The sequence below is a fragment of the Carya illinoinensis genome, chromosome 3 (assembly GCF_018687715.1).
Source record: "Carya illinoinensis cultivar Pawnee chromosome 3, C.illinoinensisPawnee_v1, whole genome shotgun sequence".
Lineage (NCBI taxonomy): Eukaryota > Viridiplantae > Streptophyta > Magnoliopsida > Fagales > Juglandaceae > Carya > Carya illinoinensis.
In genome coordinates, this window is record NC_056754.1 from 35,250,320 (window position 1) to 35,274,804 (window position 24,485).

General features: G+C 40.4%; 1 pseudogene; it reads left to right on the top strand.

Moving 5' to 3' along the window:
• Positions 1 to 5,482: 5,482 nt before the first annotated feature.
• The window catches only part of LOC122304749, a 162,674-nt pseudogene continuing 143,671 nt past the window's right edge, over positions 5,483 to 24,485 (top strand).

The following is a 24,485-nucleotide window of genomic DNA, read 5'->3' on the forward strand; positions in this document are numbered from 1 at the left end:
TTTTCCATCATTCTGAGATTTAATTAGAAGATTAGTATTGATCCAAGACATGTTAATTGAAACAAAGCGATCTAAATGCCCAAGTCACCGCAAATCGCCACCTCGGTGCACCTTCATGTGTGCATTGCAACCAATCGGCGCCATGCCCATGGCTTTTATACATTTCCTCAGTGGAAACTTCACTATCTACACCGCACATTCCCCCCCAAGTTCAGTTCCAGCATCTGTTGAATTAGCAGTAAGAAACCCCGTCTTTTATCTCATTCTTTCAGTTGAAGCCCACATACAGCTTACCATTGGTTTCCGTCAAGCCCAAGACGTGTAACAAGCCCCCAAGGTTCACATCTAGCCATGTTTAAGCTTCTAGCTAGAGTTAAAGGTCAACAATCAACACACACATGATTATTCATTTCTAAACCATATTTTGTGCTTAATTTCACTTTTAATATTTCTTCTCCCCTTTTTTGCCTAAACCTTGTGGCTTTTATTGCTGTTTGTCATCATTCTTGGGTTGAATTAGAAGATTGTTCTTCCTCCAAGACATGTCAATTGAAGGAAAGCCAGGTAAATGTCCAAGTCAACGCAAATCGGCACCTAGCTGCCCCTACATGTGCATTGCGACAAATCGGCCCCTAGCCCACACATTTCACAATATTTTTGCAAGAGAAATCCCACTACTCACACTCCACATTAACCCATCGAGCTCAGTAATAGAATCCGATGAATTGCCACCCACCCACCTGTCTTCTATTTCGTTCTTGAAATTGAAGGCCACATACACCTTACCATTGGTTTCGGTCAAGCCCAAGAAGCGTAACAATCTCCCAAGGTTCACATCTAGCCACACTTAAGCTTATGACTTGAGTTAAGGGCAATAATCGACTTCCACACGATTATTTACCTCTAGACCATATTTTGATATTAATTTATCTTTTAATATTCTTTCTCACCCTTTTTATCTTGCCCTTATTGTTTTCATTGTTGTTTTCCACCATTCTAAGATGTAATTAGAGGATTAGTATTGATCCAAGATATGTTAATTGAAACAAAGCTATGTAAACGCCGAAGTCACCGCAAATCGCCACCTCGATGCACCTTCATGTGTGCATTCCAACAAATCGGCGCCATGCCCATGCCTGTTAGACATTTCCTCGTTGGAAACTTCTCTATTTAGACTGTACATTCACCCCCCAAGTTCAGTTCTAGCATCTGATGAATTAGCAGCAAGAAACCCCGTCTTTTATCTCATTCTTTCAGTTGAAGCCCACATACAGCTTACCATTGGTTTCCGTCAAGCTCAAGACGTGTAACAAGCCCCCAAAGTTCACCCACATGATTAAGCTTCTAGCTAGAGTTAAAGGTCAACAATCAACACCCACATGATTATTCATCTCTAAACCATGTTTTGTGCTTAATTTCACTTTTAATATTCCTCCCCACCTTTTTTGCCTAAACCTTGTGGCTTTTATTGCTGTTTGTCCTCATTCTTGGGTTGAATTAGAAGATTGTTCTTCGTCCAGGACATGTCAATTGAAGGAAAGGCTGGTAAATGACCAAGTCAACGCAAATCGGCACCTAGCTGCCTCTATATGTGCATTGCGACAAATCGGCCCCTAACCCACGCATTTCGTAATATTTTCGCAAGAGAAATCCCACTACTCACACTCCACATTAACCCGCCTAGTTCGGTAATAGAATCCGATGAATTGCCATCCACCCACCTGTCTTCTATTTCGTTCTTGAAATTGAAGGCCACATACACCTTACATTGGTTTTGGTCAAGCCCAAGAAGCGTAACAATCTCGCAAGGTTCACATCTAGCAGCGGGTTAAGCTTATGACTTGAGTTAAGGGCAATAATCGACTTCCACATGATTATTTATCTCTAGACCATATTTTGATATTAATTTATCTTTTAATATTCTTTCTCACCCTTTTTATCTTGACCTTATTGTTTTCATCGTTGTTTTCCATCATTCTGAGATTTAATTAGAAGATTAGTATTCATCCAAGACATGTTAATTGAAACAAAGCCATGTAAACGCCCAAGTCACCGCAAATCGCCACCTCGATGCACCTCCATGTGTGCATTGCAACAAATCGGCGCCATGCCCATGGCTTTTATACATTTCCTCAGTGGGAAACTCCACTATTTACACTGCACATTCCCCCCCAAGTTCAGTTCTAGCATCTGATGAATTAGCAGCAAGAAACCCCGTCTTTTATCTCATTCTTTCAGTTGAAGCCCACATACTGTTTACCATTGGTTTCCGTCAAGCTCAAGACGTGTAACAAGCCCCCAAAGTTCAGCCACATGATTAAGCTTCTAGCTAGAGTTAAAGGTCAACAATCAACACCCACATGATTATTCATCTCTAAACCATGTTTTGTGCTTAATTTCACTTTTAGTATTCCTTCTCACCTTTTTTGCCTAAACCTTGTGGCTTTTATTGCTGTTTGTCATCATTCTTGGATTGAATTAGAAGATTGTTCTTCGTCCAAGACATGTCAATTGAAGGAAAGGCTGGTAAATGACCAAGTCAATGCAAATCGGCACCTAGCTGCCTCTACATGTGCATTGCGACAAATCGGCCCCTAACCCACGCATTTTGCAATATTTTCGCAAGAGAAATCCCACTACTCACACTCCACATTAACCCGCCTAGTTCAGTAATAGAATCCGATGAATTGCCATCCACCCACCTGTCTTCTATTTCGTTCTTGAAATTGAAGGCCACATACACCTTACCATTGGTTTTGGTCAAGCCCAAGAAGGGTAACAATCTCCCAAGGTTCACATCTAGCAGCGGTTAAGCTTATGACTTGAGTTAAGGGCAATAATCGACTTCCACATGATTATTTATCCCTAGACCATATTTTGATATTAATTTATCTTTTAATATTCTTTCTCAGCCTTTTTATCTTGACCTTTATTGTTTTCATTGTTGTTTTCCTTCATTCTAAGATTTAATTAGAAGATTAGTATTGATCCAAGACATGTTAATAGAAACAAAGCCATGTAAACGCCGAAGTCACCGCAAATCGCCACCTCGATGCACCTCCATGTGTGCATTGCAACAAATCGGCGCCATGCCCATGCCTTTTAGACATTTCCTCATTGGAAACTTCTCTATTTAGACTGCACATTCACCCCCCAAGTTCAGTTCTAGCATCTGATGAATTAGCAGCAAGAAACCCCGTCTTTTATCTCATTCTTTCAGTTGAAGCCCACATACAGCTTACCATTGGTTTCCGTCAAGCTCAAGACGTGTAACAAGCCCCCAAAGTTCACCCACATGATTAAGCTTCTAGCTAGAGTTAAAGGTCAACAATCAACACCCACATGATTATTCTTCTCTAAACCATGTTTTGTGCTTAATTTCACTTTTAATATTCCTTCTCACCTTTTTTGCCTAAACCTTGTGGCTTTTATTGCTGTTTGTCATCATTCTTGGGTTGAATTAGAAGATTGTTGATGGGAACCAAGGCAGGCCTACTCTTAAAGATCCTTTGCAAGTTCCAAATGGGCCAATTACAAGATCGAGAGCCAAGAAGATCAAGGAAGCAATGCAAGGATTAGTACAAACCACTTGGGAAGAAGCTAGCAAGAGCCCAACACTCAAGATGGGCTTGAAAGAAGAATAACCAGCTTTCATCCACTTGATCCAAGCTGTGGAAGACTTGACTTAAAAATATGGCCTTTAGATATTAAGGCTTTCAATTTGTTTAAAGGATTTTTATTATTAGTTTTGAATAATTGGGCTTGAGGATGCTTAACCCACATATGTCTTACTTAGTTGAACTAGGGTTTAGAAGTACTTAGCATGACACTGTTCATGCTACAGTACACGCGGCTACTGTTCACAAAGGGCATTTTTGAGAGAAAGGGTCTCAAATTTTAGTCTAGGGTTTTATCATGTTTTGGGGAGGGTATTTAAAGGATGTACTCAGCCATTTCAAGGCAGACATTATTTTATTTCGAATTTTAATTGTGAGTGAGTTTTCTCCTCTTGTTCTTAATTGAACTCTTGAACTTATCAAAGGTAAATCACAACCTTTGTGGCGTTCCTCCTCGTAATTTGGGTTCTTGAGACGGGATTTCAACGGGTCTAGATTTTGATATAATCTAGGTTCTTGAAACGAGTTCTCAACGGGTCTAAATTCTCCATCCATAGACTTGAGTTTGGCGTTCTTGGGTTTGTTTTTCCAATATTGTTGTTGGGTCTCAAAGCGAGTCGATTGGGGTTCACATCATTTGGTATTCAGAGCAAGGTTTCCAATCAGGTCTGATTCTATCTTTTATTTATTGCATCGTAAATTCTAGGGCTTCAATGTTCTAAGGTTCCACAAAAAAAAAAAAAAAAAAGGTGCAGAAATTCGTTTTTCCTTAAGCTGCCAAAATTTGCACCATCTAGGGTTTGAAATTTGTAGGGTTTCATTGATTCCCTTCTATTTCCTTGTCAATTTTTATATGTTTGAATTCAATTGTTTGATTATCCCAATTGAATATTTCTGTTTGTGGATGAATTGTTGAGAAAAGAAAAGAAAAGAAAAGAAAGGAAAGGAAAAGAAAAGAAAAGAAAAAAAAAAGAAAAAAAAATCGTCCAAAAAAAAAAAAAAAAAAGAGAGAGGGGTAGAAAAATCCAAAAATTTTTTTCTTGAGCCTTTCATCATAGGGGTTGTGCATCCTTCATTATAGTTGGTATTTTGTGTTACAGTCACTCTTCCATTCGTATAATTTCCGTGATTCTCGTGTCGTTTCTTTCCTTCCGTGTTTCTCTTGTTCTTGTTTCTTGGATCTAATTGCTAGTTGGGATTAAACAAGGTTGCTTTGTCTTGATTGAGTTCAATTAGTTCTGAAAGAACTTGAGTGGGAAAACTAGAGGTAAAAGGCAAGAGAGTGTGAGATTATTATCGAAAAAAAAAAAGCCAATTCAGAGTGAAAAACACGAGTGAAGTGCCATCATTTGAGTGTAAACACGTAAGGGAGCGTGTGAGGTCCTTTTTTTTCTGCTAACATTTTCTTTTTGCTGCACATTACAATGTCTCACCGCAGTGGCTCATCACCCAAGGGGATAGCAGATAACTCATTTGTGTTGCAAGCCATGCAACAACAGTTTGAGCGAATGAACATGCTATTGGGACAAATGGAGGATAGGATGAATCAACAACAAGCAGAGATTAGAAATTTGCAAGGTGGGAGAAATCGGAGGCGACGTGAGCCTAGGGTTGAAAATGCATATGAGAATGAAGGAGATGATGAGGATGAGGAAGACCTAACATCTGAAATTGGGTTGGGTAGACATAGAGGAGTTAGGCGTGAAAGAGGATTTGAGGGGAACCTAGGGGGTCGGGATGGTGTCGATAGAGACTTGGGGAGCATCAAAATGACAATACCATCTTTCCAAGGTAGAACTGACCCAGAGGTTTATCTAGAGTGGGAGAAAAAAATAGATTTGGTATTTGATTGTCATAATTACTCTGAGGAGAAGAAAGTAAAGTTGGCAGTAATTGAATTCACTGATTATGCTATTATTTGGTGGGATCAATTAGTGACCACTAGGAGAAGGAATCATGAGAGGCCTATAGAGACATGGGGAGAGTTGAAAGCTCTCATGAGGCGGAGATTTGTACCTAGTCACTACTATAGGGACCTTTATCAAAAGCTCCAAAATCTTACACAGGGGTTTAGGAGTGTGGAGGATTACCATAAGGAGATGGAGGTGGCTATGATTCGGGCTAATGTAGAGGAGGACCGGGAGGCCACCATGGCTAGATTTTTGAGTGGTTTGAATAGAGATGTAGCCAATGTAGTTGAATTGCAACATTATGTGGAGATAGAGGACATGGTGCACATGGCTATGAAGGTGGAGAGGCAATTAAAGAGAAAAGGGACAGCAAGGTACACTTCGGTTCCTAGCACTACTTGGAAATCAAAGTGGGATAGGAATGATCCTGCTGAAGCAAAGAGAAAGATCGAACCACCTAAGGGCAAAGATGAGGGACCTAGCAGCAAAGCCAAGGTAGAATCTCAACCTTCAAGGAATAGAGATATTAAATGTTTTAAGTGTTTGGGTTCAGGGCACATTGCTTCTCAATGTCCAAATAGGCGAGTGATGATTATGCGTGACAATGGGGAGGTGATGACTGAGAGTGAGGATGATCGTGATGGAGTGCCCGAGTTAGTTGATGCTAGTGATGACGAAGGAGTGATATATGCTGTGAGTGAGTCTCTTGTTGCTAGGCGTGCTCTCAACACACACATTAAGGTGGATGATGCCGAGCAACAGAGAGATAACATTTTCCATACTAGATGTCACATCAACAGCAAAGTATGTAGTATGATTATTGATGGAGGGAGTTGTACTAATGTGGCTAGCACTACTTTGGTTGAGAAATTGAATTTACCAACCTTAAAACACTCTAGACCATACAAATTGCAGTGGTTGAATGATTGTGGGGAAGTTAGGGTGGATAGACAAGTGTTAGTTCCTTTTTCAATTGGAAGGTATCAGGATGAGATGCTTTGTGATGTTGTGCCTATGCATGCTGGCCATATTTTGTTGGGGAGGCCGTGGCAATATGATAGGAGGGTGACACATGATGGGTTCAAAAACATGTACAGCTTTGTAAAGGAGGGTAAAACAATCAAGCTTGCTCCTTTAACTCCAAGCCAGGTCTATGAAGACCAATTGAAACTGAAAAGTGAGGTTGCTCAGAAAAGAAAGAGTGAAAATGCGAGTGATCAAAAAAGAAAGAGTGAAAATGAGAGTGATCAAAAAAGAATGAGTGAAAAAGAGATTGAGCAGAAAAGAAAGAGTGATAGTGAAAATGAGCACAACAAAAAGAGTGAAAAAGAAAGTAGAGATGTGGCTGAGAGTAGAGAAAAAAGAGTAGAGCCACGAGAGAAAAAAGAAAGAGAGTCTGCAGAGAGAAAAGGAAAGACAAAAGTGAGTTTCTATGCCAGAGAGAGTGAGGTTAAGAGGGCTTTCTTCGCAGATCGCCCTATGATTTTTCTTGTCTATAAAGAGTCTTATCTTACTCTTGATGACACTCACCAGTCTCTTCCTAGTTTGGCTATTTCCTTGTTGTAGGAGTTTGATGATGTATTCCCAGAGGAGATGCCTAATGAGTTGCCACCCATTAGAGGCATTGAGCATCAGATTGATTTTGTACCTGGAGCTGCTATTCCAAACCGACCAACCTATAGGAGTAATCCAAAGGAGACAAAGGAACTTCAGAGGCAAGTTGAGGACTTGATGAGCAAGGGGTACGTGAGGGAGAGCATGAGCCCATGTGCAGTACCAGTGCTATTAGTGCCAAAGAAGGATGGGACGTGGAGAATGTGTGTTGATTGCAGGGCGGTCAACAATATTACGGTAAAGTATCGGCATCCCATTCCTAGATTAGATGATATGCTTGATGAATTGCATGGCTCTTGTATTTTTAGTAAAATTGATCTTAAAAGTGGGTACCATCAAATTAGAATGAAAGAGGGTGATGAATGGAAAACTGCTTTTAAGACAAAGTATGGCCTTTATGAATGGTTGGTTATGCCATTTGGACTTACAAATGCGCCTAGTACTTTCATGAGATTGATGAACCATGTCCTACGTGCATTCATTGGCAAGTTTGTGGTTGTGTATTTTGATGATATCCTAGTGTACAGCAAGGACTTAAATGAGCATATTGAGCATTTGAGATATGTGTTTGATGTGTTGAGATGTGAAAAGTTGTATGCTAATTTCAAGAAATGTACCTTTTGCATGGAAAGAGTTGTTTTTCTTGGATATGTTGTTAGTACAAAGGGTATTAAGGTGGATGAAGAGAAAGTCAAGGCCATCAAGGAGTGACCAACGCCAAAGAGTATCACTGAGGTAAGAAGCTTTCATGGTTTAGCTAGTTTTTATCGGCGTTTTGTTAAAGATTTTAGCACCATTGCTGCACCACTCACTGAAGTCATTAAAAAGAATGTTGGGTTTCATTAGGGGGGTAGTCAAGAGAATGCTTTTGCCACCATTAAAGAAAGGTTGTGCTCTGCACCTGTGCTAGCATTACCTGATTTTAACAAAGCTTTTGAGATTGAATGTGATGCCTCAGGTATAGGGATTGGAGCTGTTTTGATGCAGGATAGGCGGCCCATAGCTTTCTTCAGTGAAAAGTTAAGTGGGGCCTCACTCAAGTACCCTACTTATGACAAAGAGCTTTATGCTCTTGTTCGTGCATTGGAGACTTGGCAGCACTACCTATGGCCTAGGGAATTTGTGATCCACACCGATCATGAATCATTAAAGCATCTCAAGGGTCAAGGTAAGTTGAATAAAAGGCATGCTCGTTGGATGGAATACATTGAGACATTTCCATATGTCATCTGTTACAAGCAAGGTAAGGAGAACATTGTTGCTGATGCTTTATCTCGAAGGTATGTACTTCTTACTTCTATGAGTGCTAAGATGCTTGGGTTTGAATATGTGAAAGACCTATATGCCGATGACGCTGACTTCTCTAATGTGTACGTGGCATGTGATAAGGTGGCATTTGGTAAGTTTTACAAGCATGAGGGTTACTTGTTTAAAGAAAACAAACTTTGTGTGCCAGGTTGTTCTATGCGTGAATTACTAGTGCGTGAGGCACATGGTGGTGGATTAATGGGACACTTTGGTGTCAAGAAGACTTTGGATATTTTGCATGAACATTTCTTTTGGCCTAAGATGAAGAGAGATGTCACTCGCATTTGTGGCAGGTGCATTACATGTAGGAAGGCCAAATCTAAAGTGTTGCCACATGGAACTCTTGAACTTATCAAAGGTAAATCACAACCTTTGTGGCGTTCCTCCTCGTAATTTGGGTTCTTGAGACGGGATTTCAACGGGTCTAGATTTTGATATAATCTAGGTTCTTGAAACGAGTTCTCAACGGGTCTAAATTCTCCATCCATAGACTTGAGTTTGGCGTTCTTGGGTTTGTTTTTCCAATATTGTTGTTGGGTCTCAAAGCGAGTCGATTGGGGTTCACATCAATTGTTCTTCGTCCAAGACATGTCAATTGAAGGAAAGGCTGGTAAATGACCAAGTCAATGCAAATCGGCACCTAGCTGCCTCTACATGTGCATTGCGACAAATCGGCCCCTAACCCACGCATTTCGCAATATTTTCGCAAGAGAAATCCCACTACTCACACTCCACATTAACCCGCCCAGTTCGGTAATAGAATCCGATGAATTGCCATCCACCCACCTGTCTTCTATTTCGTTCTTGAAATTGAAGGCCACATACACCTTACCATTGGTTTTGGTCAAGCCCAAGAAGCGTAACAATCTCCCAAGGTTCACATCTAGCAGCGGTTAAGCTTATGACTTGAGTTAAGGGCAATAATCGACTTCCACAAGATTATTTATCTCTAGACCATATTTTGATATTAATTTATCTATTAATATTCTTTCTCACCCTTTTTATATTGACCTTATTGTTTTCATTGTTGTTTTCCTTCATTCTAAGATTTAATTAGAAGATTAGTATTGATCCAAGACATGTTACTAGAAACAAAGCCATGTAAACGCCGAAGTCACCGCAAATCGCCACCTCGATGCGCCTTAATGTGTGCATTGCAACAAATCGGCGCCATGCCCATGCCTTTTAGACATTTCCTCATCGGAAACTTCTCTATTTAGACTCCACATTCACCCCCCAAGTTCAGTTCTAGCATCTGATGAATTAGCAGCAAGAAACCCCGTCTTTTATCTCATTCTTTCAGTTGAAGCCCACATACAGCTTACCATTGGTTCCGTCAAGCCCAAGACGTGTTAAAAGCCCCCAAGGTTCACATCTAGCCCTGTTTAAGCTTCCAGCTAGAGTTAAAGGTCAACAATCAACACCCACATGATTATTCATCTCTAAACCATGTTTTTGTGCTTAATTTCACTTTTAATATTCCTTCTCACCTTTTTTGCCTAAACCTTGTGGCTTTTATTGCTGTTTGTCATCATTCTTGGGTTGAATTAGAAGATTGTTCTTCGTCCAAGACATGTCAATTGAAGGGAGGGCTGGTAAATGACCAAGTCAACGCAAATCGGCACCTAGCTGCCTCTACATGTGCATTGCGACAAATCGGCCCCTAACCCACGCATTTCGCAATATTTTCGCAAGAGAAATCCCACTACTCACACTCCACATTAACCCGCCTAGTTCGGTAATAGAATCCGATGAATTGCCATCCACCCACCTGTCTTCTATTTCGTTCTTGAAATTGAAGGCCACATACACCTTACCATTGGTTTTGGTCAAGCCCAAGAAGCGTAACAATCTCCCAAGGTTCACATCGAGCAGCGGTGAAGCTTATGACTTGAGTTAAGGGCAATAATCGACTTCCACATGATTATTTATCTCTAGACCATATTTTGATATTAATTTATCTATAATATTCTTTCTCACCCTTTTTATATTGACCTTATTGTTTTCATTGTTGTTTTCCTTCATTCTAAGATTTAATTAGAAGATTAGTATTGATCCAAGACATGTTACTAGAAACAAAGCCACGTAAACGCCGAAGTCACCGCAAATCGCCACCTCGATGCGCCTTAATGTGTGCATTGCAACAAATCGGCGCCATGCCCATGCCTTTTAGACATTTCCTCATTGGAAACTTCTCTATTTAGACTCCACATTCACCCCCCAAGTTCAGTTCTAGCATCTGATGAATTAGCAGCAAGAAACCCCGTCTTTTATCTCATTCTTTCAGTTGAAGCCCACATACAGCTTACCATTGGTTCCGTCAAGCCCAAGACGTGTTAAAAGCCCCCAAGGTTCACATCTAGCCCTGTTTAAGCTTCTAGCTAGAGTTAAAGGTCAACAATCAACACCCACATGATTATTCATCTCTAAACCATGTTTTGTGCTTAATTTCACTTTTAATATTCCTTCTCACCTTTTTTGCCTAAACCTTGTGGCTTTTATTGCTGTTTGTCATCATTCTTGGGTTGAATTAGAAGATTGTTCTTCGTCCAAGACATGTCAATTGAAGGAAAGGCTGGTAAATGACCAAGTCAGCGAAAATCGGCACCTAGCTGCCTCTACATGTGCATTGCGACAAATCGGCCCCTAACCCACGCATTTTGCAATATTTTCGCAAGAGAAATCCCACTACCCACACTCCACATTAACCCGCCTAGTTCGGTAATAGAATCCGATGAATTGCCATCCACCCACCTGTCTTCTATTTCGTTCTTGAAATTGAAGGCCACATACACCTTACCATTGGTTTTGGTCAAGCCCAAGAAGTGTAACAATCTCCCAAGGTTCACATCTAGCAGCGGTTAAGCTTATGACTTGAGTTAAGGGCAATAATCGACTTCCACATGATTATTTATCTCTAGACCATATTTTGATATTAATTTATCTATTAATATTCTTTCTCACCCTTTTTATATTGACCTTATTGTTTTCATTGTTGTTTTCCTTCATTCTAAGATTTAATTAGAAGATTAGTATTGATCCAAGACATGTTATTAGAAACAAAGCCATGTAAAAGCCGAAGTCACCGCAAATCGCCACCTCGATGTGCCTTAATGTGTGCATTGCAACAAATCGGCGCCATGCCCATGCCTTTTAGACATTTCCTCATTGGAAACTTCTCTATTTAGACTCCATATTCACCCCCCAAGTTTAGTTCTAGCATCTGATGAATTAGCAGCATGAAACCCCGTCTTTTATCTCATTCTTTCAGGTGAAGCCCACATACAGCTTACCATTGGTTCCGTCAAGCCCAAGACGTGTTAAAAGCCCCCAAGGTTCACATCTAGCCCTGTTTAAGCTTCTAGCTAGAGTGAAAGGTCAACAATCAACACCCACATGATTATTCATCTCTAAACCATGTTTTGTGCTTAATTTCACTTTTAATATTCCTTCTCACCGTTTTTGCCTAAACCTTGTGGCTTTTATTGCTGTTTGTCATCATTCTTGGGTTGAATTAGAAGATTGTTCTTCGTCCAAGACATGTCAAATGAAGGAAAGGCTGGTAAATGACCAAGTCAACGCAAATCGGCACCTAGCTGCCTCTACATGTGCATTGCGACAAATCGGCCCCTAACCTACGCATTTCGCAATATTTTCGCAAGAGAAATCCCACTACTCACACTCCACATTAACCCGCCTAGTCCGGTAACAGAATCCGATGAATTGCCACCCACCCACCTGTCTTCAATTTCGTTCCTGAAATTGAAGGCCACATACACCTTACCATTGGTTTTGGTCAAGCCCAAGAAGCGTAACAATCTCCCAAGGTTCACATCTAGCAGCGGTTAAGCTTATGACTTGAGTTAAGGGCAATAATCGACTTCCACATGATTATTTATCTCTAGACCATATTTTGATATTAATTTATCTTTTAATATTCTTTCTCACCCTTTTTATCTTGACCTTATTGTTTTCATTGTTGTTTTCCCTCATTCTAAGATTTAATTAGAAGATTAGTATTGATCCAAGACATGTTAATAGAAACAAAGCCATGTAAACGCCGAAGTCATCGCAAATCGCCACCTCGATGCACCTCCATGTGTGCATTGCAACAAATCGGCGCCATGCCCATGCCTTTTAGACATTTCCTCATTGGAAACTTCTCTATTTAGACTGCACATTCACCCCCCAAGTTCAGTTCTAGCATCTGATGAATTAGCAGGAAGAAACCCCGTCTTTTATCTCATTCTTTCAGTTGAAGCCCACATACAACTTACCATTAGTTCCGTCAAGCCCAAGACGTGTTAAAAGCCCCCAAGGTTCACATCTAGCCCTGTTTAAGCTTCTAGCTAGAGTTAAAGGGCAATAATCAACATACACAAGATTATACATGTCTAAACTATGTTTTGTGCTTAATTTCCCTTTTAATATGCTTTCTCACCCTTCTTCCCTAAACCTTGTAACCTTTATTGTTGTTTCTTTTCATTCTTGAGTTGAATTAGAAGATTGTTCTTCATCGAAGACATGTCAATTGAAGGAAAGGCAGGTAAGTGACCAAGTCACCGTAAATTGGCACCTAGCTGCCCCTACATGTGCATTGCGACAAATCGCCCCCTAGCCCACGCATTTTGCAATATTTTCGCCAGAGAAATCCCACTACTCACACTCCACATTAACCCGCCTAGTTCGGTAATAGAATCCGATGAATTGCCACCGACCCACTTGTCTTCTACTTCGTTCTTGAAATTGAAGCCCACATACACCTTACCATTGGTTTCGGTCAAGCCCAAGAAGCGTAACAATCTCCCAAGGTACACATCTAGCCACGGTTAAGCTTATGACTTGAGTTAAGGCCAATAATCGACTTCCACACGATCATTTATCTCTAGACCATATTTTGATATTAATTTATCTTTTAATATTCTTTCTCACCCTTTTTGTCTTGACCTTATTGTTTTCATTGTTATTTTCCTTCATTCTGAGATTTAATTAGAAGATTAGTATTGATCCTAGAGATGTTAATTGAAACAAAGCCACGTAAACGCCGAAGTCACCGCAAATCGCCACCTCGATGCACCGTCATGTTTGCATTGCGATAAAATCGGCGCCATGGCCATGCCTTTTAGACATTTCCTCATTGGAAACTTCACTAGTTAGAATGCACATTAACCCCCATGTTCAGTTCTAGCATCTGATGAATTAGCAGCAAGAAACCCCGTCTTTTATCTCATTCTTTCAGTTGAAGCCCACATAGAACTTACCATTGGTTCCGTCAAGCCCAAGACGTGTTAAAAGCCCCAGAAGGTTCACATCTAGCCCTGTTTAAGCTTCTAGCTAGAGATAAAGGGCAATAATCAACATACACAAGATTATACATCTCTAAACTTTGTTTTGTGCTTAATTTCCCTTTTAATATTCTTTCTCACCTTTTTTCCCGAAACCTTGTAGCTTTTATTGCTGTTTGTTTTCATTCTCGGGTTGAATTAGAAGATTGTTCTTCATCCAAGACATGTCAATTGACGGAAAGCCAGGTAAACGACCAAGTCACTGCAAATCGGCACCTAGCTGCCCCTACATGTGCATTGCGACAATCGGACCCTAGCCCACGCATTTCGCAATATTTTTGCAAGAGAAATCCCACTACTCACACTCCACATTAACCCCCGTAGTTCGGTAATAGAATCCGACGAATTGCCACCCACCCACTTGTCTTCTACTTCGTTCTTGAAATTGAAGCCCACATACACCTTACCATTGGTTTCGGTCAAGCCCAAGAAGCGTAACAATCTCCCAAGGTACACATCTAGCCACGGTTAAGCTTATGACTTGAGTTAAGGCCAATAATCGACTTCCACACGATCATTTATCTCTAGACCATATTTTGATATTAATTTATCTTTTAAAACTCTTTCTCACCCTTTTTATCTTGACCTTATTGTTTTCGTCGTTGTTTTCTATCATTCTGAGATTTAATTAGAAGATTAGTATTGATCCAAGACATGTTAATTGAAACAAAACCATTTAAACGCCGACGTCACCGCAAATCGCCAATTGGGTGCACCTTCACGTTTGCATTGCAACAAATCGGCACCATGCCCATGCCTTTTATACATTTCCTCAGTGGAAAGTTCACTATTTACACCGCACATTCCCCGCCCCCCCAAGTTCAGTTCTAGCATCTGATGAATTAGCAGCAAGACACCCCGTCTTTTATCTCATTCTTTCTGTTGAAGCCCACATACAGCTTACCATTGGTTTCCGTTAAACTCAAGACGTGTAACAGGCCCCCAAAGTTCACATCTAGCCATGTTTAAGCTTCTAGCTAGAGTTAAAGGTCAACAGTCAACACTCACATGATTATTCATCTCTAAACCATGTTTTGTGCTTAATTTCAATTTTAATATTCCTTCTCACCTTTTTTGCCTAAACCTTGTGGCTTTCATTGCTGTTTGTCATCATTCTTGGGCTGTATTAGAAGATTGTTCTTCATCCAAGACATGTCAATTGAAGGAAAGGCAGGTAAATGACCAAGTCACCGCAAATCGGCACCTAGCTGCCCCTACATGTGCATTGCGACAAATCGCCCCCAAGCCCACGCATTTCGCAATATTTTCGCAAGAGAAATCCCACTACTCACACTCCACATTAACCCGCCCAGTTCGGTAATAGAATCCGATGAATTGCCACCCACCCACCTGTCTTCTATTTCGTTCTTGAAATTGAAGGCCACATTCACTTTACCATTGGTTTCGGTGAAGCCCAAGAAGCGTAACAATCTCCGAAGGTTAACATCTAGCCACGGTTAAGCTTATGACTTGAGTTACGGGCAATAATCGACTTCCACACGATTATTTATCTCTAGACCATATTTTGATATTAATTTATCTTTTAATATTCTTTCTCACCCTTTTTGTCTTGACCTTATTGTTTTCATTGTTATTTTCTTTCATTCTAAGATTTAATTAGAAGATTAGTATTGATCCTAGACATGTTAATTGAAACAAAGCCATGTAAACGCCGAAGACACCGCAAATCGCCACCTCGATGCGCCTTCATGTGTGCATTGCAACAAATCGGCGCCATGCCCATGCCTTTTAGACATTTCCTCGTTGGAAACTTCTCTATTTAGACTGTACATTCACCCCCCAAGTTCAGTTCTAGCATCTGATGAATTAGCAGCAAGAAACCCCGTCTTTTGTCTCATTCTTTCAGTTGAAGCCCACATACAGCTTACCATTGGTTCCGTCAAGCCCAAGACGTGTTGAAAGCCCCCAAGGTTCACATCTAGCCCTGTTTAAGCTTCTAGCTAGAGTTAAAGGGCAATAATCAACATACACAAGATTATACATTTCTAAACTATGTTTTGCGCTTAATTTCCCTTTTAATATTCTTTCTCACCTTTTTTCCCTAAACCTTGTAACTTTTATTGCTGTTTGTTTTCCTTCTTGGGTTGAATTAGAAGATTGTCTTTTATCCAAGACATGTCAATTGAAGGAAAGGCAGGTAAATGACCAAGTCACCGCAAATCGGCACCTAGCTGCCCCTACATGTGCATTGCGACAAATCGCCCCCTAGCCCACGCATTTTACAATATTTTCGCAAGAGAAATGCCACTACTCACACTCCAAATTAACCCGCCTAGTTCGGTAGTAGAATCCGATGAATTGCCACCCACCCACCTGTCTTCTATTTCGTTCTTGAAATTGAAGGCCACATACACCTTACCATTGGTTTCGGTCAAGCCCAAGAAGCGTAACAATCTCCCAAGGTTCATATCTAGCCACGGTTAAGCTTATGACTTGAGTTACGGGCAATAATCGACTTCCACACGATTATTTATCTCTAGACCATATTTTGATATTAATTTATCTTTTAATATTCTTTCTCACCCTTTTTGTCTTGACCTTATTGTTTTCATTGTTATTTTCCTTCATTCTGAGATTTAATTAGAAGATTAGTATTGATCCTAGAGATGTTAATTGAAACAAAGCCATGTAAACGCCGAAGTCACCGCAAATCGCCACCTCGATGCACCTTCATGTGTGCATTGCAACAAATCGGCGCCATGGCCATGCGTTTTAGACATTTCCTCATTGGAAACTTCTCTATTTAGACTGCACATTTACCCCCCAAGTTCAGTTCTAGCATTTGATGAATTAGCAGCAAGAAACTCCGTCTTTTATCTCATTCTTTCAGTTGAAGCCCACATATAGCTTACCATTGGTTCCGTCAAGCCCAACACGTGTTAAAAGCCCCCAAGGTTCACATCTAGCCTTGTTTAAGCTTCTAGCTAGAACTAAAGGGCAATAATCAACATACACAAGATTATACATTTCTAAACTATGTTTTGTGCTTAATTTCCCTTTTAATATTCTTTCTCACCTTTTTTCCCTAAACCTTGTAACTTTTAGTGCTGTTTGTTTTCATTCTTGGGTTGAATTAGAAGATTGTTCTTCATCCAAGACATGTCAATTGAAGGAAAGGCAGGTAAATGACCAAGTCACCGCAAATCGGCACCTAGCTGCCCCTACATGTGCATTGCGACAAATCGCCCCCTAGCCCACGCATTTCGCAATATTTTCGCAAGAGAAATCCCACTACTCACACCCCACATTAACCCGCCTAGTTCGGTAATAGAATCCGATGAATTGCCACCCACCCACCTGTCTTCTATTTCGTTCTTCAAATTGAAGGCCACATACACCTTACCATTGGTTTCGGTCAAGCCCAAGAAGCGTAACAATCTGACAAGGTTAACATCTAACCACAGTTAAGCTTCTGACTTGAGTTACGGGCAATAATCGACTCCCACACGATTATTTATCTCTAGGCCATATTTTGATATTAATTTATCTTTTAATATTCTTTCTCACCCTTTTTGTCTTGACCTTATTGTTTTCGTTGTTGTTTTCCTTCATTCTGAGATTTAATTAGAAGATTAGTATTGATCCTAGAGATGTTAATTGAAACAAAGCCATGTAAACGCCGAAGTCACCGCAAATTGCCACTCCGATGCACCTGCATGTGTGCATTGCAACAAATCGGCGCCATGGCCTTGCCTTTTAAACATTTCCTCATTGGAAACTTCACTAGTTAGAATGCACATTCACCCCACAAGTTCGGTTCTAGCCTCTGATGAATTAGCAGCAAGAAACGCCGTCTTTTATCTCATTCTTTCTGTTGATGCCCACATACAGCTTACCATTGGTTCCGTCAAGCCCGAGACGTGTTAAAAACCCCCAAGGTTCACATCTAGCCCTGTTTAAGCTTCTAGCTAGAGTTAAAGGGTAATAATCAACATGCACAAGATTATACATCTCTAAACTATGTTTTGTGCTTAATTTCCCTTTTAATATTCTTTCTCACCTTTTTTCCCTAAACCTTGTAGCTTTTATTGCTGTTTGTTTTCATTCTTTGGTTGAATTAGAAGATTGTTCTTCATCCAAGACATGTCAATTGACGGAAAGCCAGGTAAATGACCAAGTCACCGCAAATCGGCACCTAGCTGCGCCTACATGTGCATTGCGACAATCGGCCGCTAGCCCACGCATTTCGCAATATTTTCGCATGAGAGATCGCACTACTCACACTCCACATTATCCCCCCTAGTTCAGTAATAGAATCCGACGAATTGCCACCCACCCACCTGTCTTCTACTTCGTTCTTGAAATTGAAGGCCACATACACCTTACCATTGGTTTCGGTCAAGCCCAAGAAGCGTAACAATCTCCCAAGGTTCACATCTAGCCACGGTTTAGCTTATGACTTGAGTTAAGGGCAATAATCGACTTCCACACGATTATTTATCTCTAGACCATATTTTGATATTAATTTATCTTTTATTATTCTTTCTCACCCTTTTTGTCTTGACCTTATTGTTTTCATTGTTGTTTTCCTTCATTCTGAGATTTAATTAGAAGATTAGTATTGATCCTAGAGATGTTAGTTGAAACAAAGCCATGTAAATGCCGAAGTCACCGCAAATCGCCACCTCGATGCACCTTCATGTGTGCATTGCAACAAATCGGCGCCATGGCCATGCCTTTTAGACATTTCCTCATTGGAAACTTCTCTATTTAGACTGCACATTCACCCCCCAAGTTCAGTTCTAGCATCTGATGAATTAGCAGCAAGAAACCCCGTCTTTTATCTCATTCTTTCAGTTGAAGCCCACATATAGCTTACCATTGGTTCCGTCAAGCCCAAGACGTGTTAAAAGCCCCCAAGGTTCACATCTAGCCCTGTTTAAGCTTCTAGCTAGAGTTAAAGGGCAATAATCAACATACAAAAGATTATACATCTCTAAACTATGTTTTGTGCTTAATTTCCCTTTTAATATTCTTTCTCACCTTTTTTCCCTAAACCTTGTAGCTTTTATTGCTGTTTGTTTTCATTCTTGGGTTGAATTAGAAGATTGTTCTTCATCCAAGACATGTCAATTGAAGGAAAGGCAGGTAAATGACCAAGTCACCGCAAATCGGCACCTAGCTGCCCCTACATGTGCATTGCGACAAATCGCCGCCTAGCCCACGCATTTCGCAATATTTTCGCAAGAGAAATCCCACTACTCACACTCCACATTAACCCGCCTAGTTCGGTAATAGAATCCAATGAATTGCCACCCACCCACCTTTCTTCTATTTCGTTCTTGAAATTGAAGGCCACATACACCTTACCATTGGTTTCGGTCAAGCCCAAGAAGCGTAACAATCTGCCAAGGTTAACATCTAGCCACGGTTAAGCTTCAGACTTGAGTTACGGGCAATAATCGACTCCCACACGATTATGTATCTCCAGACCATATTTTGATATTAATTTATCTTTTAATATTCTTTCTCACCCTTTTTGTCCTGACCTTATTGTTTTTGTTGTTGCTTTCCTTCATTCTGAGATTTAATTAGAAGATTAGTATTGATCCTAGAGATGTTAATTGAAACAAAGCCATGTAAACGCCGAGGTCACCGCAAATCGCCACCTCGATGCACCTTTATGTGTGCATTGCAACAAATCGGCGCCATGGCCATGCCTTTTAGACATTTCCTCTTCGGAAACTTCACTAGTTAGAATGCACATTCACCCCCCAAGTTCAGTTCTAGCATCTGATGAATTAGCAGCAAGAAACGCCGTCTTTTATCTCATTCTTTCTGTTGAAGCCCACATACAGCTTACCATTGGTTCCGTCAAGCCCAAGACGTGTTAAAAGCCCCCAAGGTTCACATCTAGCCCTGTTTAAGCTTCTAGCTAGAGTTATAGGGCAATAATCAACATACAAAAGATTATACATCTCTAAACTATGTTTTGTGCTTAATTTCCCTTTTAATATTCTTTCTCACCTTTTTTCCCTAAACCTTGTAGCTTTTATTGCTGTTTGTTTTCATTCTTGGGTTGAATTAGAAGATTGTTCTTCATCCAAGACAATTCAATTAACGGAAAGCCAGGTAAATGACCAAGTCACCGCAAATCGGCACCTAGCTGCCCCTACATGTGCATTGCGACAATCGGCAGCTAGCCCACGCATTTCGCAATATTTTCGCAAGAGAGATCCCACTACTCACACTCCACATTAACCCCCCTAGTTCGGTAATAGAATCCGACGAATTGCCACCCACCCACTTGTCTTCTACTTCGTTCTTGAAATTGAAGGCCACATACACCTTACCGTTAGTTTCAGTCAAGCCCAAGAAGCGTAACAATCTGCCAAGGTTCACATCTAGCCACGGTTAAGCTTATGACTTGAGTTAAGGGCAATAATCGACTTCCACACGATTATTTATCTCTAGACCATATTTTGATATTAATTTATCTTTTATTATTCTTTCTCACCCTTTTTGTCTTGACCTTATTGTTTTCATTGTTGTTTTCCTTCATTCTGAGATTTAATTAGAAGATTAGTATTGATCCTAGAGATGTTAATTGAAACAAAGCCATGTAAATGCCGAAGTCACCGCAAATCGCAACCTCGATGCACCTTCATGTGTGCATTGCAACAAATCGGCGCCATGGCCATGCCTTTTAGACATTTCCTCATTGGAAACTTCTCTATTTAGACTGCACATTCACCCCCCAAGTTCAGTTCTAGCATCTGATGAATTAGCAGCAAGAAACCCCGTCTTTTATCTCATTCTTTCAGTTGAAGCCCACATATAGCTTACCATTGGTTCCGTCAAGCCCAAGACGTGTTAAAAGCCCCCAAGGTTCACATCTTGCCCTGTTTAAGCTTCTAGCTAGAGTTAAAGGGCAATAATCAACATACAAAAGATTATACATCTCTAAACTATGTTTTGTGCTTAATTTCCCTTTTAATATTCTTTCTCACCTTTTTTCCCTAAACCTTGTAGCTTTTATTGCTGTTTGTTTTCATTCTTGGGTTGAATTAGAAGATTGTTCTTCATCCAAGACATGTCAATTGAAGGAAAGGCAGGTAAATGACCAAGTCACCGCAAATCGGCACCTAGCTGGCCCTACATGTGCATTGCGACAAATCGCCCCCCAGCCCACGCATTTCGCAATATTTTCGCAAGAGAAATCCCACTACTCACACTCCACATTAACCCGCCTAGTTCGGTAATAGAATCCAATGAATTGCCACCCACCCACCTTTCTTCTATTTCGTTCTTGAAATTGAAGGCCACATACACCTTACCATTGGTTTCGGTCAAGCCCAAGAAGCGTAACAATCTGCCAAGGTTAACATCTAGCCACGGTTAAGCTTCAGACTTGAGTTACGGGCAATAATCGACTCCCACACGATTATTTATCTCCAGACCATATTTTGATATTAATTTATCTTTTAATATTCTTTCTCACCCTTTTTGTCCTGACCTTATTGTTTTTGTTGTTGCTTTCCTTCATTCTGAGATTTAATTAGAAGATTAGTATTGATCCTAGAGATGTTAATTGAAACAAAGCCATGTAAACGCCGAGGTCACCGCAAATCGCCACCTCGATGCACCTTTATGTGTGCATTGCAACAAATCGGCGCCATGGCCATGCCTTTTAGACATTTCCTCTTCGGAAACTTCACTAGTTAGAATGCACATTCACCCCCCAAGTTCAGTTCTAGCATCTGATGAATTAGCAGCAAGAAACGCCGTCTTTTATCTCATTCTTTCTGTTGAAGCCCACATATAGCTTACCATTGGTTCCGTCAAGCCCAAGACGTGTTAAAAGCCCCCAAGGTTCACATCTAGCCCTGTTTAAGCTTCTAGCTAGAGTTATAGGGCAATAATCAACATACAAAAGATTATACATCTCTAAACTATGTTTTGTGCTTAATTTCCCTTTTAATATTCTTTCTCACCTTTTTTCCCTAAACCTTGTAGCTTTTATTGCTGTTTGTTTTCATTCTTGGGTTGAATTAGAAGATTGTTCTTCATCCAAGACAATTCAATTAACGGAAAGCCAGGTAAATGACCAAGTCACCGCAAATCGGCACCTAGCTGCCCCTACATGTGCATTGCGACAATCGGCAGCTAGCCCACGCATTTCGCAATATTTTCGCAAGAGAGATCCCACTACTCACACTCCACATTAAACCCCCTAGTTCGGTAATAGAATCCGACGAATTGCCACCCACCCACTTGTCTTCTACTTCGTTCTTGAAATTGAAGGCCACATACACCTTACCGTTAGTTTCAGTCAAGCCCAAGAAGCGTAACAATCTGCCAAGGTTCACATCTAGCCACGGTTAAGCTTATGACTTGAGTTAAGGGCAATAATCGACTTCCACACGATTATTTATCTCTAGACCATATTTTGATATTAATTTATCTTTTAATATTCTTTCTCACCCTTTTTATCTTGACCTTATTGTTTTCATCGTTGTTTTCCATCATTCTGAGATTTAATTAGAAGATTAGTATTGATCCAAGACATGTTAATTGAAACAAAGCCATGTAAACGCCAAAATCACCGCAAATCGCCACCTGGGTGCACCTTCATGTGTGCATTGCAACAAATCGGTGCCATGCGCATGCCTTTTATACATTTCCTCAGTGGAAAGTTCACTATTTACACCGCACATTCCTCGCCCCCCAAGTTCAATTCTAGCATCAGATGAATTAGCAGCAAGAAACCCCGTCTTTTATCTCATTCTTTCAGTTGAAGCCCGCATACAGCTTACCATTGGTTTCCGTCAAGCTCAAGACGTGTAACAAGCCCCCAAAGTTCACATCTAGCCTTGTTTAAGCTTCTAGCTAGAGTTAAAGGTCAACAATCAACACCCACATGATTATTCATCTCTAAATCATGTTTTGTGCTTAATTTGAGTTTTAATATTCCTTCTCACCTTTTTTGCCTAAACCTTGTGGCTTTTATTCCTGTTTGTCATCATTCTTGGGTTGAATTAGAAGATTGTTCTTCGTCCAAGACATTTCAATTGAAGGAAAGGCTGGTAAATGACCAAGTCAACGCAAATCGCCACCTAGCTGCCTCTACATGTGCATTGCGACAAATCAGCCCCTAGCCCACGCATTTCGCAATATTTTCGCAAGAGAAATCCCACTACTCACACTCCACATTAACCCGCCTAGTTCGGTAATAGAATCCGATAAATTGCCACCCACCCACCTGTCTTCTATTTCGTTCTTGAAATTGAAGGCCACATACACCTTACCATTGGTTTCAGTCAAGCCCAAGAAGCGTAACAATCTCCCAAGGTTAACATCTAGCCACGGTTAAGCTTATGACTTGAGTTACGAGCAATAATCGACTTTCACATGATTATTTATCTCTAGACCATATTTTGATATTAATTTATCTTTTAATATTCTTTCTCACCCTTTTTGTCTTGACCTTATTGTTTTCATTGTTGTTTTCCTTCATTCTAAGATTTAATTAGAAGATTAGTATTGATCCAACACATGTTAATAGAAACAGAGCCATGTAAACGCCGAAGTCACCACAAATCGCCACCTCGATGCACCTTCATGTGTGCATTACAACAAATCGGCGCCATGCCCATGCCTTTTATACATTTCCTGATGTGAACCCCAATAGACTTGCTTTGAGACCCAACAATAATACTGGAAAAACAACCCCAAGAAAGCCAAACTCAGGTATATGGATGGAGAATCTAGACCCGATGAGAACCCGTTCAAAGAACCTAGATTATATCAAAATCTAGACCCATTGAAGAACCCGTCTCAAGAACCTAGATTACAAAGGAAGAACGCCACAAAGGTTTTGATTTACCCTTGATAAGTTCAGAAGTTCAAGAAGAACAAGAGGAGATTACTCAACTCTTAATCACAATTCCATATAGTCTGCCTCTCAAATAAGGTTACAAGTGGTTTAAATATAGAATCCCCAAAAACCCTAAGTAAACAATGCGTCGGGTACTGTAGGCTGTAGCGTGAACAGTGCCATACGCCGCGCTACAGTTACTTCTAAAACCCTAGTAAGACATAAAATTTTAACTTTCTAAATAAACCCTTGGCCAAAAATACAAGGCCTTCCCAAAAATAACCCTAGTCCATTAGAAATAAAACATACGTGGGCCAAGCATCCTCAAGCCCACTTCTTCTAAACTAATAATAAAATATCGTTAAACAAATTGAAAGCCTTAACAACAATAGGCCCAATCTCTAAGTCATGTCTTTCATAACTTGTATCAAGTGGATCAAAACTGGTTCTTTTTCCTTGAAGCCCATCTTGAGTGTTGGGGTCTTTCTAGCTTTATCCCAAGTGGATTGCACCAATCCTTGCATTGCTTCCTTGATCTTCTTGGCTCTTGATCTTGTAATTAGTCCATCTGGAATTTGCAAGGGATCTTTAAGGGTAGCTCCACCTTGGTTCCCATCATTCCCCCTCTCCTCAAAAGGATTCGACCTCGAATCTTCACCTACATCAAAAGGAGAAAGATCAGAAACATTGAAGGTAGCAGAAACATTATATTCACTTGGAAGATCCACTTTATATGCATTATCATTAATTTTCTCAAGAATTTGGAAAGGTCCATCTCTTGGAGGATGCAACTTAGTCCGTCTATGGGCTGGGAATCTTTCTTTGCGCATGTGAACCCAAACCCAATCTCCTG